Raw genomic sequence first — 13,763 nt, forward strand, 5'->3', positions numbered from 1 at the left:
CAATTAAAACAAAAATTATAATAGTTATGTTCAAATCATAGAAAAAGAGATCATAACAAGACATCAATTAAAACGAAACGAGATGATAAAATTACATCAATCAATTAAATTAAAAAGAAAAGTTGATAAAAATAGATCAGTTAAAAAAGAAATAATGATGATCAAAACAAACTTAAGTGCATATAATTCAATAACAAAATTAAAATCTCCAATAAAAAGGAGAGTGAATCATACCTGACAATTCAATTGCTAGAAGTAATGAAGAAAAAATCAAATTGTATAACTTGTATAAGAGGGAAAAAGTTGACGGCGAACAATTAGGTCGACGCAGGAACATCGCATAGAAAGAGAAAGAGAAAGAGTAGAGAGAGAAAGTGATTGAAAAAGAATGAATGAATGAGTGGCTGCTGGCTATTGAAGTATGTATATATATCAAATTGTAAAATGACGAATATACCCTTACTATTCCGCGCACATATCAGCCATTGATCTTTTAGATTTGACGGTTGTTATTTAATCCTCAATCCTCAATTATATACCTTATACTCACATGATCTCATTCCTATATATATATATATATATATATATATATATATATATAGGATCTCGTGCGAACTTAAAGTTCGGTACGAACTAAAAAAACCAATAGACTAATTAGACCAAACAATTGAAAGGCCCAATGATGTAAACTTAAATGAACATACGTGATTGAACAACACGACGGTCTGTTCGTTGGCAGAATAGGATAGATTCCTGTATATTTGTAGTGTAATGAGTAGTTTTGCAGCAGAATTGTGTTTGTTTGAACTGTTTAACTCGTGAATTTGGAAGTAACTGGGATAGTATGTGAATTCCGTTCTCCGCCTCGCAAGGTACGAACTTGAAACACTCAGATCAATCCTCGCGAGGAAGACGGGGAAGTCAAAACTCGGAAGCCTTGAACTCAATTCTTCTCATACATGGAACGATTTTTATTAAAACTCATAATCTGAAAAATGGGGTTACAAGTAGGGATGGCAGTGGGTCGGGGACCCGACCCAGACCCTGAGGGTCGGACCCTAATGGGTCGGGTATGGGTCTCATTTTTTCAGACCCAATGGGTATGGGTCGGGTATGGGTCTTAAGAAAATATTTCGGGTCCGGGTCTAAGTTATGAGACCCATACCCGACCCTTAGACCCTTTATTAAAGAAAAAAAAATCAAAATTACAACTTTTCTGAATTCATACTGGCAGACTGTAGAAACTCAACTAACGTCTTTTTCTCTTTCCTCATCCCATAAAGTGATAAACCCAACCAAACTCTTCTGACAATACCACCACTCCACCACTGACACAAGAAAACCACCACCACAGCACTGATACGCGACTGACAACCACCTCTCTAATAGCCGGCGACCGACAACCACCATTAACGATAGATTAATAAACTCATAATGTTAAAGTAGTATGAATTTGTTTTTTAATATTATAGACCCCATAACTGTTAATCTTGTTAATAAAGTGGTCAAAACTCGGACCATGGGTAGACCTGCACCCTATCCTTACCCATAGGGTCCGGGTATGGGTCCTCAAATTTTAGACCCTTGCGGGTCTGGGTCGAGTACGGGTCCAAAGGGAAAATCTCGGGTCGGGTTCGGATCTAGGTGGACCCTACCCAGACCCTACCCATTGCCATCCCTAGTTACAAGAGCCCCTACACTACTAAGTAAATGCGGATTGGTGACGGGTGAATCCGTCAGTAAATAGCTTTTCCCGGAGAGTCCGTCACAAAACATTTATGTGACGGACTTGTGACGGATTGTCCCTTGCATACTCTCCTACAGTTCAAACCAAAAGTCAATGAAAAGTAAACGTTTGTGACGGAAAGTCCGTCACATAAATTGATATTTGTGACGGACTTATTTGTGACGGCCTTTCCGTCAAATATCAATTTATGTGACGGACTTTCCGTCACAAAAGGTGATATTTGCGACAGAAAGTCCGTCGCAAAAATTAATATTTGCAACGGATAGTCCGTCACATATTGAGCAGTATTTAAAAAAAAAAGCAGCATTTAAATAAAAACAAAAACAGCAGCATTATGGTGCTGGCCACAATGCATGTAGCATTGTTTCAGAAATGAACCTGCAATGTATCATACAAACCCGTCGACCGTAAAGCGGGAATCAGTTTCAAGGTCGGCCGCAAGAGCAGGAATTAATCAACAACACGTTTCATACCAACATCCAACCATAGGAAAGTTTCTCTTTTATATAGAAATTTTATGAAATCTAATACAACATTCTAATTACAAAAAAAACTATAAATTTTATCAAATCCGCCTCTTGATACGGCTCTCCCAGTCAGCCCTAAGGGGGATATCGAGGTTGTTCGGCCCGAACACTGTCTTGAAATTTTTTTTAAAAAAAGAATAGTTATTAGTAGATTATAAAAAAAAAAATTATAAGCTAGTATGATCCGAGGATGGGGTCCAATAATAGATGATAAAAAATTATAACCATTGTCGTCGATATACTATTTTTTTCAATCACCAAAGTTAAATAAATTAACTAAATAAGAATTTAAACACCAAATAGTAGTACATCGTGTTCAACCATTCAAGTATACAGAATTTCAGACACTAATCACTAACATCTATGAACATCTTAAGGCCCTTATCCTTAGTCGGTTGTAATCACTAACAAATGTACTAATTACATTGCACCACTACTAAACAAACACTAAATCATTATCATGGAGCACCTGTGACATGCTGAAGAATAAGCATATAATTCTCATCTAACCACAAACAAAGAAAAATTAAGACTCCAACAAATGGGGCATGAATGAAAACAATGGAGGACACAACTTTGATTGCATGGCCAGTCCATTATAAATGAGCATCATCATATTTTGTTGATGTCAATGTAATATTCTACTATCTTGTATGAAACATGACAGAAAAAAAAAAGCACAAAAAAAAGCAGCCTTAGACTAAAGTAAGGAAGTGGAAAATAAGTAAGAGCACACAAATGTGAACACAGTGATTTGATACAATGTTCTTGGTGGCATGTTACACGATTAACATGGTATTGTAAACTATCAATTCTTTAGTTGAATAACAGATCTTACCAGTTTAACAATCAACGCTTTCTCATGGCGCAAATGAGATAACTTATCACGTAACTGCTCAGCGGTAACAAATTGCTTCCCTTCGGCATAACCTCCATTCCCACCAACAGCAGTAATCATGTGTCCATGTGACAGAAGTTTGCATCTCCCACAAAGAACGGTTCTGAGCTGATGATGCTTCCTTTTCTATGTCCAAAAGAGAAGTAATACAGTAAGTTTGGAATGCATTCGAGTAGTACATGACAAGCACATCATTTCTAACATTCGAGTACTACATGACAATCTCAATCTCACATTCTTAACCAAACCCCTACATTACTGGCCCTAAATCATCTTTAAACTAAAGCTTTGCTATAATGCTACCATATCAAAACTCCTACATCAAATATCAAAAACAACTAGCAATCTTCCATTTCTGACATTCACAAACACCAACTTGAATAAGCTTACACAAAACCCATGTACAATTACGAGCTCAAGACAATTTTCAAACACAATTTAGCTAAAAAGGAACAAACTTTCACAATCAAAAACCTCACAAATTCTCAAAATCACAAAATGTGAGCCACGCTATAATTCTCTAGGCTCGCCACTGCGGGTTGTGAGTCAAATTATAATTCTCTAGGCTCGCCACTGCGGGTTGTGAGCACAATTATAATTCTCTAGGTTCGCCACTGCGGGTTGTGAGCCCAACTATAATCTTCTTGTCGTATGACTTGAACTATTACTGCTACTTGCAAATCCGTTTTAATGATCAAGCCAGCAATTCACTTCGTCACCAACTGATATTATTTGAATCTATTGTTAAAAACTAATCAAAACACTCCTACTACCCTTTATATATAACTTATTGGTCAAACATTATACACATGCATCTTTGTTAAGAAATATGACAAAACCAAGCTTCTAACTACTGACTTTGCAACAGGAATCACCCTCGCACCTATGTCGGTACGACGGCAACAAGCAACTCAAAACCATTATCAACGTAATTTCCTTCAACAAGTAACCCCTAGTATAAAATAAGGCTTATAAGACGCACATGGCCTCGACAGCCTTTTGCCATAACTATGGAAAACTTTTGCACTACTATAATTAAACTCTGACTCACCCATCTCACAATCAAACCTAGCAATATAAAATAAAATAGTAGTACTTGTTAATCATAATACAATAAAACAATCATTGTTTACTATAATCACTACTACAAACATTTTTTTGTTATCAAATCTACACATAATAGCATATACCCATACATCCTCAAACAATAGTAATAGTAATAGGAGCGGTAAAATCGTGTTACCTTTTAACACTCTAAATAATTAGAAATTGCATGAAGGTAAATTCCAACCACTGAAAGTATAATTTGACAAACTGGTCTCGGATAACTAGCTAACTGGAACAAGAAATAAATGGATTTATCCAAGGTGGTGAACAACACCAACGCAAACTGGTCTCAACACTTTATCAAACACAATTTCGCAACAAAATTACCAAACTTTCACACTTAATTAACACAGAAATTCTCGCAAATTGCAAGGTAAGGGGTATGGGCTCAGGGGTCGGATGTACACAATCTCACCCTTGTGTTAGCAACATAAATAGACTATTTCTGAATGATAACAATTATCAAATACTCCTACAATTTAACAAAAAAGACCAAAAATTTCACATTCAAACAACAAGAACTGAAAAAAGGCCTACCAATATAGTTGCAGTCTCTACAAATCCAACCAAATTAAGCTTCAAACTATTAAAACTGAAAAAAGCCTACCATAATCGTCACATTTGCAGAAGTGCCAAAGCAAGGACTTGGAAAATAAAAAAGAAAAACAAGGAGGAAAGGAGGAGGATTAACGGAGGCGTAGGAGGTAGTGGCGACGTCGGTTGTGGCGGTGGCGTTTATGGTGGCAGCAGCAGCAACAACGTGGATAAGCTAGGCGAGGGAGGAGAAGGAAACAAAAAGAAAAGAAAGAAGAAAGTCAGGCTTCATTATCGACGGCGAGGGCGGTGATCGAAGGTGGTGGTGTTGGTCGGAGGTGGCCGAAGGCGGTAGTGGTGGTGAGAGGACAGTAAATTAGGGTAAATTTTAAATCGATTTGGGGATAGATCTGAAATGAGGAAGCAACGTTGGTGAAGGTAATAAGACTATGTGACGGACTGTCCGTCACTACTCCGTCGCAAATTTGGTTTATGTGATGGAAACTCCGTCAAAATTCCGTGTTTCTAAATTTAGATTATGTGACGGAGAAGCCGTTGCAAATATTCTTTTATGTGACGGACTTTGTTTGACGGCGCGACTTTGTTTGACGCGTCTTTATTATGTGACGGTTTGTGACGGATAACCCGTCACAAATGCATTCCCGTCACAAATCCGTCAGTAATCCGTCACAAATCGGAAAAATGTGACGTGTTTTTTTTTTCGTCACTGGATGTCCATCTCTAATCCTTATTAACCTTGTAGTGCTATTTATACTCCTACTTAGCTTGACTAATAAGCTATCTTTCCTAATCCTACTCGATGTCACAAATCTGACTCGAGATCTAATTCCTTAGCTTGCTCCTCAAGCTATCTTCTCCTTTCCTAAACTAACTAGGAAAGTTATTAAACTAATAATAACTAAAATACAATCAGATTTTAAGTACTCTAATTAAGCTAGGATTAGGAAATAACAAGTTTTCCTAAATTGACTAGAATTAGGATATAAGCTAACCTTTCCTAATCTTATTCGAAATTAAATAAAATAAGCTAAAACTAACTCCACACGGTTTAGGAAACCATGTCTCCACAGCTCGGACTCGGAATCTGTGTTACTTGCTTGCCAAGTAATGCAACTTCATTGCTGGTTCACTAAGTAACCCGTGTATCTTGCTCTTTCCGGGTATGCTCATGCATCATACTCCCCTTCTTCAAAAAAGAATCGACCCGATTCTTGGACCACGACCTCCTGGATCAAATATGAACCTTATAAATCTGGACGCAAGGTCGTTGATAAGGAATAACAATGCACTCGAATCATCCATGAGCTCATCATCCTCTATGCAAACTTCAAACTCTTTCGTCTTGTGTCTTAACAGTTTGTGCCTTCCACCCCTCCTCCCTCCGTGCACAAGTACAAACTCATCAGTGAACAAATAATATAAACAAGAAGATTCTTTCATAATTGCAGCACCCTTTTCTCTTAGGAAATCAACGAAATAACAATTGGATTGTTCTTGAAATTTAATAGGATAAATTGTACTCTTATTGGATTCAGTATTTAACTCGGACTCGTGTTCATTGATGAACAAATAAGTCGAACATGACGATTCTTTCATAGCTTCTGCACAACCGACCAAATAACAAGGTGATTGATCTTGAAACTTAACATAACTGATCGTGCTCTTGTAGACCTTAGAAATTAAATCAAAGTTATAGCCATAATTGATTGGACAACACGACTCCTTGACACTTATAACAACCACTTCCTCATCTCCATAATTGTAACACCCCCATTTATTTAGGAGCCTTTAGCAAGACATTCCCAATAAATAGGACTGTTACCATCTCGGTTGCCCGAGGTAAATGATACAAATTAAAACAAACCAAAGTACTTTAATAACTTTAATTGAAATAATGGTTTTATTACATTGTCAACCGATTAAATTTAAACCTTAACATTACAATATACTACGCAACAGAAATTACTTAAATAAAATTGTATAAGTCACTAAGTGATCTAGACAGCAACTATGGTCCAAGTCGAGCTCACATCCCAATGCTCCCAAGTTAGCTAATCTTTAGTACCTGTCAAATCTGCTCCACATTATGGTTCATCACAAGTGTTCATGAATACACTGTCAACCACGAGGTTGAGTAGGAATAACCAACAACAAGTCAAGATGAAATGATATGATACATAATACGAATATAACTGAGCTCATCACCTGAAACACCCGTTCATCCCGCCAATCCCTGGCCCGGGTATTCATCATTCCAACCGAAGTTGAAGTATTCACCATCCCAACCGAAGTTGAGGTATTCACCATCCCTACCGAAGTTGAGGTATTCACCATCCCAACCGAAATTGAGGTATTCAATTATACGTCATGCCAATTATAAAAATCATCTCAGACACGAGTTGAGGTATCCAATCCACACGAAATTCCAATATAAATAGTTAAACGATAAACAATCCAACAACCTACAACCCACATTCATTAATTCACCTGAATTTCACAATACTTTTATAATTTCCACAAACCAACAAAGATAAGACGAGTTGAGTAGTTATCCTACCTGACAAGCGATTCCAATCAAGCAGCTCAAGTAATCCAAATTAATTAAAGCAATCCGACCCGATTATAATTTCTTCACAAATCGTCACCTAACAAGATATTATAATATTTATAATTACTTAATTATTTGATTTATTCAAATAATACCATCAATTATTTACTACTTTATAAATTATACTCATTAATCAAACTAATTACTCATTATTATAATTAAAGGTCTAAGATGTTAAAACCTGATTCAAGTACACCCGAGTCATCCAACTTAATCAATTAAAACCCGTCTTAAAACAAATAAGTCAACCTCAACCCAACCACAAGGAACACGTGATAGAAATACAAACCACCTATTGATCAAAACACGTGAAAATGAACCCCCTACACCCATTGTACAAGGCAAAACTCGTGTCCAACACCACACCTTAAGCCGCTTCCCACGACACCCCCAGCCACCGTCGGTACCACCCAATACAACCACACTCTTGCCTGCACCATGGAAAACCCCTTCAACCACCTGACACCGGCTAAAGCTCTCCCTGCGAACCCACGTACACGCCCTAACCAGCCCCGGAAAACCCGACACGAAAACAGCTCACTCAACCCATTCGCCACCATGACCACCCTTGGCCACAACCGTACCCATCGTACCCAATAGCCATCCATGAAACCTCCCTCACGGCCCACAACACCGGTACTTGACTCAACAATAACAACTAACCACAACAACCACCCCGACAACACACTTCCCTGTTTTACCGTTTTTCGACCACCACTGTCATAAAACTCCATCACCGGCCACCACGACACACCCTAGAAGCAACCTAGGTACGGCCCAACCATTAGAAATCACCACAACCTACTGTCAGCAACTCACGACATCATCAACAACAACCACCACCAAAACATCCCCTGTTTTCGTGAAACACCGCCAACCACCACGCAAACCACCACCCTAGACCAGCCTACCTCCATCACTAGAGCCGACTAACCGCCCCCAATCCAACCACCCAAGTCCGGTCTCAATATAGTCACGGTATATGGTATAAACCCGTGTAACCCATATTACAACCCCCTTTAAACCACCCTCGAAAACACCCTTCAAACACCATTTTCCCATCGGTCAACAGTAGTTAAATCAAGTGAAAGGTGATCCTTGGTCATCCACGGTCACAATGGTACTTACGGCCTGATCTATGGTGGTCTAGTTTACAAGTTATAACAAAGCAAAGTATATACATGAGACGGCTTACCTCGAGTTAATTAGCGATATAAATTCCGTCTTAATTCCTTCTACGCCACCTCCTCTTCTCTCAAATTTTCAGCTTTTAAATCATAAATTAGGGCAAGGTATTTATCTCTATTTATAGGGTAGGTTTAGATCTATAAGAGAGCAATTAGGAAACTATATAATCAACTTATTACTATTATTATTATTATGAATATTATTATTATTAGAATTACTATTATTATCATTATAACATAATTATCGTTTATTATCATTATATGAATTACCGTATATTATTAATTATCCAATTGCCAACCCGACTCGTAATTCTATTATTTATTACTTTATTATATCATTCCGTCTTTTTCACAATTATTAAATACTAACCTTTTAACCTTTTAATTAATTATTCAAATTACATAAATCATTCCTTTAAACGCTTACGAAATTACGGGGTATTACAATAATCATCAAAGATGGGCGGTAAATCAAGATTTAATAAAGAATCACCTTCATCTAATGGCTCGACAATATCTGTAACAATCTCGTCTGCCTCCTTTGCTTCGTCATTCGGAATCTGACAGTCTTCTGGACTGTTTGTTTGGACAAGATCAGACATCTCTACAATCTGACAGTCGTCTGGACTGTTCTGTGGCGTCTCTCCATGCTTTTCTGCTTCTTCTTCGTCAGCATCATCCTAAGATTCAACCTTTTCTTCTTTTAATTTTTGTGTGCCAATATCCTTTAGTACCATCAGCTTACCTTGAATTCGTAATCGTTCAAAGCATCGATATTGTTCGAAGGATATGTATTCCTCATTAGGGCAAGAAATATATGAATGTCCAAATCCATGACACATGGTACAACGTGCCAAATCTTCTCTTCCAATCCTTCGACACTCAATTTCTCGTGACCGTCTCAAAATGAATAAAGTAGCATCGTTGTAGGGTTCCATCTTTTGTTCCATCAAAGGATCGTCTGGATTTAAGGAAATCAAGAGCCGAAGCTCTGACACCAATTTAATGTAAAATTAAATGAACATACGTGATTGAACAGCATGACGGTCTGTTCGTTGGCAGAATAGGATAGATTCATGTATATTTGTAGATGTAATTAGTAGTTTTGCAGCGGAATTGTGTTTGTTTGAACTGTTTAACTCGTGAATTTGGAAGTAACTAGGATAGTATGTGAATTCCGTTCTCTGCCTCGCAAGGTACAAACTTGAAACACTCAGGTCAATCCTCGTGAGGAAGACGGAGAAGTCAAAACTCGTAAGCCTTGAACTCAATTGTTCTCACACAGGGAACGATTTTTATTAAAACTCATAATCTGAAAAATAGGGTCACAAGAGGCCCTATTTATACTACTACTTAGCTTGACTAATAAGCTATCTTTCTTAATCCTACTTGATGTCACAAATCTGACTCGAGATCTAATTTCTTAGCTTTCTCCTCAAGCTATCTAGTACTTTCCTAAACTAACTAGGAAAGTTGTTAAACTAATAATAACTAAAATACAATCAAATTTTAAATACTCTAATTAAACTAGGATTAGAAAATAACAAATTTTCCTAAATTGATTAGAATTAGGATATAAGCTAACCTTTTCTAATCTTATTCGAAATTAAATAAAATAAGCTAAAACTAACTCCACACGGTTTAGGAAACCATGTCTCCACAGCTCGGACTCGGAATCCGTGATACTTGTTTGCCAAGTAATGCAACTCTATTTCTTGTTCACTAAGTAACCCGTGTATCTTGCTCTTTCCGGGTATGCTCATGCATTACCCAAACCACATCTTCCCCGTACTCTCTTCTATCCTCTTCAAACAACAGTCACACAACCAACCAACCTCGTCATCACTGTCACGCCATTGCCGACCACCAGGTTGGGTTGCCATCGTCGTCACTCCTCCGATGACCTAGACACCGACGAACACACTAACTCATTATATTTACAAAAATCAATCACAGTAACCATTTTTCTTACTTCTTTCATCCGCACTTCCCACTTGTCGTCACCGTCGAGCACTATCCATGTCGACAAATCACCGGCGGCACTCCTAATCCCAGACTACGGCGACACTCCCAAACTCCGGCGAACACACTAACGTCATCAAGGATCTCTATGACTAATTCATTTCGTCGATTTTCTTCGTACATTTGTGTGCCTGCTATTAACAGTGAACAACGAAGACCGTTTTTTGCTCTAATATTTCCGACAACTTCGCTTGAGTAGCTAGTTTTTTGAATTCGTGCCTCGTTTTTTGTAGATCTAAGTTTTTGAATTCGGGGTTGAGGTTTGCTATGTTTTATGGTGGTTGATAGTGGTTAAGGTCCGATGTGAAGGCGGTGATTGGGGGTCGAGTTTCGAGAGGGCTTAACATTGTGGATGAAAGGGGCGTCGTGGGTTCGGTGGTGGGTGCTGCAGATCTAAGGTGGCTGGTTTTTGAGTGCCTGATGGTTATCATCGGGTGATTAATGGTGGTCGACAATGGTGAGTAGTGGTGATAAAGTGTCTGCAAAATAATGAGGTGGTCGTGGGTGAGTTGTGGTGGTTTGGTGTGGTCAGATGTGGTGGTTCTAGAGTAATATGGTGGTCGTGAGTCATAAGGTAATGGGAGTAATGCAACGTTGGTTTGAGGTCGGTGGCGGAGCTCTAACGGTGTCGTGTCAGAGTTGGGTTACCATTGGTAATGGTGGTGATGGTGGTTGTGACGGTGGTGGGGCAGTGGTGGTGGTGGCGGCAGTGGAAACACAAAATACGACCCTAGATACATTTCGTATAACTACTAGATACACTTGGTATAACTACTAGATACACATGTGTATCCAGTAGTAATAATATGTGTATCTGGGGTAGTTCGTACGGTTCGCACCGCACTTTAGTTCGCACCTGACCCCGACCCTATATATATATATATATATATATATATATATATATATATATATATATATATATATATATATATATATATATATATATATATATATATATATATATATATATATATATGAGAACCGTATATCTCAGAGAGGTCGTATTTCTTTGAGTTGGTAGTAATGGAATGGTTTCAGTATCTAAAGTGAAGAACATTTCCCACCAAAAGATCAGTCTAATAATACCACTGACTAGTAAATAGTGCAAGACTTCTTCGTGAATCTCCGCTATTTGAATATGGAACATCATAACAACGAATAGGAATGAAACGGCTATAGCTTCTATATAAACTACTAAGAAGATCATAGCGGAAAACTCGAGACCTAACAAAAGAAGTAAACCTGAAGTGTTGCGAAAGACTGGGATGGGAAACAAAACAGAATGTACCGGATTTTTAGCACGTACAACCATCAAACCAGAGACCAAAGCTGGGCTCGACAAAATAGAAAGTATCATGGTACGTCGTCCTTTACTGAAATGGAACTTTCATACTGGTTTGGAGCAAGAACTAGCATGAAAGTCGATCTATTACGTACGACCAGCGCGGTTGTTCATATTTCATTTCCTTCTTCTAAACCAAGCCCCTATTAGAGAGCATTCACTGAGTTACTTACGATCTCAAATCTCTCTCGACGCCGAGAATTTCTTATGTGCCCTGGTTCGGCTAGCTTCTTCCCCAACTTTTAGCGTTCTGGGCAATAAAGAAACCTGAAACAAAAAGAAAGAAGAGAAATTGGGCCATGTTTCCCGAGGGAGGCCACCTTTTCTCAGGCCAGCAGTCGACTAGAAGTAGAAGACTGCTCTATGAGGGCTTCCCTCTTTCCTGGACTCTGCTCGCTTATTATTTATTATAAAGCTACGCTCCGACCCAGAAAGTCATAATTAATAAAATTAAAAGAGTGAATCAAGATCTAGATGGATCCCTGTCTTTATTTCTATCCGGATAGATATGTCCCTATGAGCGACTACGCCGATCTTTATATGTTTTGGCCACGTCCCTTTCCGCCCCGAAGAGGAAGGTTTGGATTTTTCAATCTTATGTCGTGAGGGATGTGATCTATGTTAGGTCCATAAGATACCACAACTTTTAGTGTTCTATGATTGACCTCCGAATAATGAGTAGGTAGTTCTATCCTTTTAATTTTTAATTCTTTCTTCTTTTCCTTCTCTTCTTTATCTTCATACTAAACTTATAAGAGGATGCAGAGCAATAGATCAAATAACTATAGTTGTAACCTATAGAACTTCTTGTTCGAGTAGGAAGATTTAGGTTTTTATCGTTCCTTCTCTTCTTCGATAAGAATAAGGTCAAGGCCACGGAGTGAGAAAAATGCCTCTTCATTCTATTGCGCTCAGCAAAGGAACTGCCTAAGCATACTTTTTTGTATCTAAACTTCTTTGTTCTTTCTAAGTCTTTTTCTTGCATAGAAGAATGTAACTTTGCAAAAACCGGGATTTTAGTAGTAGGCGGCATGCTTTCTTCTTTTTGAGTAGGCAGAACTGTTCTGTTTTGCTTCTTCTTCACATTCGGAACCGGCAACCCCTAAATTTGCCTATGATTTTTTCATTAATATAATAGAATTTCATTATGTTCTTAAATTTGTTAATTATTCTTCTTATTTAATTTATTATTTCTAATTAAAGAAACCAATGAATTTCATTCTGTTATATAAGAATAATATCATTTTTTAAAAATTCTTATAATAATAAGAATTTTGAATATGATATTTATATGAATATTTATCTTCTTCTTACTTTAATATGAATTTAAGAAAATTTAAATTAAATTTGATTATTATAATTACTTAAATATTATGTGTGTGGTGTTGTTACAAAGGACACTGTGAATTTACCATTCAATGATGCGGCTTATTGTTTAAAAGAAGCCTTATCCCATTGCACATCAAATTGAATACGATCGCTTCCCCTTAGAGTAGGGGTGCTTCTCATATCATAAGGCATTCTTAACTAGTCGCATATATATGAATGAGCCTAAAATAAAGGTTATAATGATGATGTTCATGATGTTAAACAAGTAAACTCATTTAGATCAATTAGGATATCTCGGTAAGATTGTCAACACACCATCTTTCCTTCTGAGCCAGGATCATAGTCTTAGGTGTGTGAGTCTAATTCAAAAAGAACACAAAGAAAAAGAGCGCAGGGCCCGTAGGCGAGTTTCAGATCAATGCCCCCAGATGCGAGAAATCC

General features: G+C 37.7%; 1 long non-coding RNA gene and 1 pseudogene across 1 annotated transcript; both read right to left on the minus strand.

The window, feature by feature from the left end:
* Positions 1–2,059: 2,059 nt before the first annotated feature.
* Positions 2,060–5,349, minus strand: LOC141605648 (uncharacterized). Its single transcript, XR_012526409.1, has 3 exons — positions 4,887–5,349; positions 3,113–3,298; positions 2,060–2,387 (listed from the first exon to the last, which is right to left on the minus strand). It is a non-coding gene; the product is annotated as an uncharacterized LOC141605648 (long non-coding RNA).
* A 7,130-nt stretch (positions 5,350–12,479) lies between these two features.
* On the minus strand, positions 12,480–13,139 carry LOC141607645 (small ribosomal subunit protein uS4m-like; annotated as a pseudogene).
* Between the last annotated feature and the right edge of the window lie 624 nt (positions 13,140–13,763).

This window comes from Silene latifolia, chromosome 10 (assembly GCF_048544455.1).
Source record: "Silene latifolia isolate original U9 population chromosome 10, ASM4854445v1, whole genome shotgun sequence".
Taxonomy (NCBI): Eukaryota; Viridiplantae; Streptophyta; class Magnoliopsida; order Caryophyllales; family Caryophyllaceae; genus Silene; species Silene latifolia.